Raw genomic sequence first — 4703 nt, 5'->3', positions numbered from 1 at the left:
AAGCTTAGAGTGGAAGTCTAAACCTTCAGACAGAAGGAAGGTGAATCCCTCTATGAGGCTTGGAAAAGATACAAGCAATTAATCAAAAGATGTCCTTCTGACATGCTTTCTGAATGGAGCATCATAGGAATTTTCTATGATGGTCTGTCTGAACTATCCAAGATGTCATTGGATAGCTCTGCTGGAGGATCTCTTCATCTGAAGAAGACGCCTGCAGAAGCCCAAGAACTCATTGAAATGGTTGCAAATAACCAATTCATGTACACCTCTGAAAGGAATTCTGTGAATAATGGGTCAACTCAGAAGAAAGGAGTTCTTGAGATTGATACTCTGAATGCCATATTGGCTCAGAATAAAATATTGACCCAACAAGTCAATATGATTTCTCAGAGTCTGTCTGAAATGCAAGCAGCAACAGGCAGTACTAAGGAAGCTTCCTCTGAAGAAGAAGCTTATGACCCTGAGAACCCTGCAATGGAAGAGGTGAATTACATGGGAGAATCCTATGGAAACACCTATAATCCTTCATGGAGAAATCACCCAAATCTCTCATGGAAGGATCAACAGAGACCTCAACAAGGTTTCAACAACAACAATGGTGGACGAAACAGGTTTAGCAATGGCAAGCCTTTTCCATCACCTTCTCAGCAACAGACAGAGCATTCTAAGCAGAACTCCTCTGACTTAGCAACCATAGTCTCTGATCTAATCAAAACCACTCAAAGTTTCATGACTGAAACAAGGTCCTCCATAAGAAATTTGGAGGCACAAGTGGGTCAGCTGAGTAAGAAAATTACTGAACTCCCTCCTAGCACTCTCCCAAGCAACACAGAAGAGAATCCAAAAAGAGAGTGCAAGGCCATAACCACAACCCACACAGCCGAACCTGGAGAGGAGGAAGAGGCAGTGATCTCCACTGAGAAAGACCTCAATAGACGTCCACTGACCTCCATGGAGTTCCCTAAAGAGGAACCATGGGAATCTGAGGCTCACACTGAGACCATAGAGATTCCAGTGAATTTACTTCTGCCATTCATGAGCTCTGATGAGTATTCTTCCTCTGAAGAGGATGAAGATGTTACTGAAGAGCAAGTTGCTAAGTACCTTGGAGCAATCATGAAGCTAAATGCCAAGTTATTTGGTAATGAGACTTGGGAGGATGAACCTCCATTGCTCACCAAAGAACTGGATGACTTGACTAGGCAGAGATTACCTCTGAAGAGACAAGATCCTGAAAAGTTCTCAATACCTTGTACCATAGGCACCATGACCTTTGAGAAGGCTCTGTGTGACCTGGGATCAAGTATAAACCTTATGCCTCTCTCTGTAATGGAGAAGCTAGGGATCATTGAGGTACAAGCTGCAAGAATCTCACTGGAGATGGAAGACAATTCAAAGAAACAAGCTTATGGACTTGTAGAGGATGTCTTGGTAAAGGTTGAAGACCATTACATCCCTGCTGATTTCATAGTCCTAGAGACTGGGAAGTGTATGGATGAATCCATCATCCTTAGCAGACCCTTCCTAGCCACAGCAAAAGCTGTGATTGATGTTGACAGAGGAGAATTGATCATTCAAGTGAATAAAGACTCCCTTGTGTTTAAAGCTCAAGGATATCCCTCTGTAACCATGGAGAGGAAGTATGAAGAGCTTCTCTCAATACAGAGTCAAACAGAACCCCCACAGGCAAACTCTAAGTTTGGTGTTGGGAGGCCACAACCAAACTCTAAGTTTGGTGTTGAACCCCCACATTCAAACTCTAAGTTTGGTGTTGGGAGGTTCCAACATTGCTCTGAACATCTGTGAGACTCCATGAGAGCCCACTGTCAAGCTATTGACATTAAAGAAGCGCTTGTTGGGAGGCAACCCAATCGTTACTATTCTATGATAATTTTCTATTTTCTATTGTTATTTTATGTTTTCTGTAGGTTGATGATCATGTGAAGTCACAAAAACAATTAAAAAAGCAAAAACAAAGTGAAAAACAGAATGAAAAATAGAACACCCTGGAGGAGATAGTTACTGGCGTTTATAAAGGTAGCAAAATGGGCGTTAAACGCCCAGTCTGGCACCATTCTGGGCGTTTAACGCCAAAAAAGGGCACCAAACTGGCGTTTAACGCCAGAAATGGGCACCAGACTGGCGTTTAACGCCAGGAATGGGCAAGAAGCTGGCGTTAAACGCCAGAAATGGGCAGCAGCCTGGCGTTTAACGCCAGGATTGGCAGCAAGGGGCGTTTTGCACGCCACATGGTGCAGGGATGAGAAATCCTTGACACCTCAGGATCTGTGGACCCCACAGGATCCCCACCACTCTCTCTCTTCTTCACCCATTCACCAATCACCTCAATACCTCTTCCCCAAAAACTCCTCACCTATCAAATCCCACCATTCTCTTCACCACTCACATCCATCCTTCATAAAATCCCACCTACCTCACCATTCAAATTCAAACCAATTTCCCTCCCAAACCCACCCATAATGGCCGAACCATACACACCCCTCTCACTCCTATATAAACCCATCTTCACTCCTTCATTTTCACACAACCTAAACACTACTTCTCCCCCTTGGCCGAAACACAAAGCCCACTCCATCTCCTTTATTTCTTCTTTTTCTACTCTCTTTTTTCTTCTTTTGCTTGAGGACGAGCAACCTTCTAAGTTTGGTGTGGTAAAAGCTAAAGCTTTTTGTTTTTCCATAACCATTTATGGCACCAAAGGCCGGAGAAACCTCTAGAAAGAGGAAAGGGAAGGCAAAAGCTTCCACCTCTGAGTCATGGGAGATGGAGAGATTCCTCTCAAGGGTGCATCAAGACCACTTCTATGAAGTTGTAGCCAAGAAGAAGGCGATCCTCGAGGTCCCTTTTAAGCTCAAAAAGGGCGAATATCCGGAGATCCGACATGAGATCCGAAGAAGAGGTTGGGAAGTTCTCACCAACCCCATTCAACAAGTCAGAATCTTAATGGTTCAAGAGTTCTATGCCAATGCATGGATCACCAAGAACCACGATCAAAGTGTGAACCCGGACCCTAAGAATTGGCTTACAATGGTCTGAGGGAAATACTTAGACTTTAGTCCGGAAAATGTAAGGTTGGCATTCAATTTGCCTATGATGCAAGGAGATGCACACCCATACACTAGAAGGGTCAACTTTGATCAAAGGTTGGACCAAGTCCTCATGGACATATGTGAAGAGGGCGCTCAATGGAAGAGAGATTCAAGAGGGAAGCCGGTTCAACTAAGAAGGCATGACCTCAAGCCCGTGGCTAGGGGATGGTTGGAGTTCATCCAACGCTCAATCATTCCCACTAGCAACCGATCCGAAGCTACTATAGACCGGACTATCATGATACATAGCATCATGATTGGAGAGAAAGTGGAAGTTCATGAGGTTATATCCCAAGAACTCTACAAGGTGGCGGACAAGTCCTCTCCTTTGGCAAGGTTAGCCTTCCCTCATCTCATTTGTCACCTTTGCAATTCGGTTGGAATTGACATAGAGGGAGACATTCTCATTGATGAGGACAAACCCATCACTAAGAAAAGGATGGAGAAAACAAGAGAACCTCATCAAGAGCATGAGAAAATTCCTCATCATGAAATTCCTGAGATGCCTCAAGGGACGCATCTTCCTCCACAAAACTATTGGGAGCAAATCAACACCTCCCTAGGAGAATTAAGTTCCAACATGGGACAACTAAGGATGGAGCACCAAGAGCACTCCATCCTCCTCCATGAAATTAGAGAAGATCAAAGAACCATGAGAGAGGAGCAACAAAGGCAAGGAAGAGACATTGAGGAGCTCAAGTACTCCATAAGATCTTCAAGAGGAAGAACAAGCCGCCATCACTAAGGTGGACCCGTTCTTTAACTTCCTTGCTCTTTATTTTCCTGTTTTTCGAAAATTATGCTTTATGTTTATCTATGTTTGTGTCTTTATTACATGATCATTAGCCTTAAAGCTATGAAAATGAATCCATCACCCTTCTTAAATGAAAAATGTTTTTAATTGAAAAAGAAAAAAAAGTGGATGAATTTCAAATTTTAAAACAGTTTAATTATCTTGATGTGGTGGCAATACTATTGTTTTTCTGAATGAATGCTTGAACAGTGCATATTTTTGAATTTGATTGTTTATGAATGTTAAAATTGTTGGCTCTTGAAAGAATAAAAGGAAAAGGAGAAATGTTATCTGATGATCTGAAAAATCATAAAATTGATTCTTGAAGCAAGAAAAAGCAGTGGAAAGCTTGCAAAAAAAAAAAGCAAGCAGAAAAAGCTAATACCCCTTTAAACCAAAAGTCAAGGGTGATAAAAAGGATCCAAGGCTTTGAGCATCAGTGGATAGGAGGGCCCATAGGAATAAAATCCTGGCCTAAGCAGCTAAACCAAGCTGTCCCTAACCATGTGCTTGTGGCGTGAAGGTGTCAAGTGAAAACTTGAGACTGAGCGATTAAAGTCGTGGTCCAAAGCAAAAAGAGTGTGCTTAAGAGCTCTGGACACCTCTAATTGGGGACTCTAGCAAAGCTGAGTCACAATCTAAAAAGGTTCACCCAGTTATGTGTCTGTGGCATTTATGTATCCGGTGGTAATACTGGAAAACAAAATGCTTAGGGTCACGGCCAAGACTCATAAAGTAGCTGTGTTCAAGAATCAACGTACTTAACTAGGAGAATCAATAACACTATCTGGATTCTGAGT

At 42.7% G+C, this 4703-nt stretch overlaps 1 non-coding gene across 1 annotated transcript; it reads right to left on the bottom strand.

Annotated features, from left to right (window-relative positions):
- Positions 1–108, bottom strand: LOC112730793 (small nucleolar RNA R71). The gene has a single exon (XR_003166602.1). It is a non-coding gene; the product is annotated as a small nucleolar RNA R71 (small nucleolar RNA).
- Positions 109–4703: the final 4595 nt, after the last annotated feature.

Source organism: Arachis hypogaea, chromosome 12 (genome assembly GCF_003086295.3).
Source record: "Arachis hypogaea cultivar Tifrunner chromosome 12, arahy.Tifrunner.gnm2.J5K5, whole genome shotgun sequence".
Classification (NCBI taxonomy): domain Eukaryota; kingdom Viridiplantae; phylum Streptophyta; class Magnoliopsida; order Fabales; family Fabaceae; genus Arachis; species Arachis hypogaea.
The sequence above is the reverse complement of the archived record's forward strand: the minus strand, read 5'-3'. Positions and strand labels throughout refer to the sequence as shown.